The sequence below is a fragment of the Chrysochloris asiatica genome, unplaced genomic scaffold (genome assembly GCF_000296735.1).
Source record: "Chrysochloris asiatica unplaced genomic scaffold, ChrAsi1.0 scaffold00088, whole genome shotgun sequence".
NCBI lineage: Eukaryota > Metazoa > Chordata > Mammalia > Afrosoricida > Chrysochloridae > Chrysochloris > Chrysochloris asiatica.
Window position 1 is genome coordinate 9,741,695 of NW_006408606.1, and position 612 is coordinate 9,742,306.

Consider the following 612-nt stretch of genomic DNA (forward strand, 5'->3'; position numbering starts at 1 on the left):
TCAGGTGTACCTTAGTCCTCAAGCTGACATCTTTGCTCTTCAACACTTTAAAAAGGTCTTGTGCAGCAGATTTGCCTAATGCAATACATTGTTTGATTTCTTAACTGCTGCTTCCATGAGTGTTGATAGTTGATCCAAGAAGAATGAAGTCCTTGACAACTGCAATCTTTTCTCCGTTGATAAGAATGTTACTTATTGGTCCAGTGGTGAGGATTTTTGTTTTCTTTGCATTGACATGGAATCCATACCGACGAAGGCTGGAAACTAACAATATGTATTTTTAATTGTCAGAATTATGGTACGGTAGAGCAGTTCTCATCCTCATTTATCTTTATTTTTTCACGTGTCATGGCTGTTCTTACATTTGTCACCTGTGTGTGTATGTGCTTATATTTTACATAAAAAGTTACAAGTCGTTTGATCAATTTACATCAAACAAAATCTTTTGGATTTCATTGAATTTATAGATTAATTTTGGGAAAGAACTGACAGTTTTTGTGTGTGTCCTTTGGTGTTGGGCTAGATTGTTTACTGCTATGGACTGTCTTTCATATTTCCAACACAAATTACATTTTGACATTTAACATGTGATGGATCTGGGATTCTCTTCTT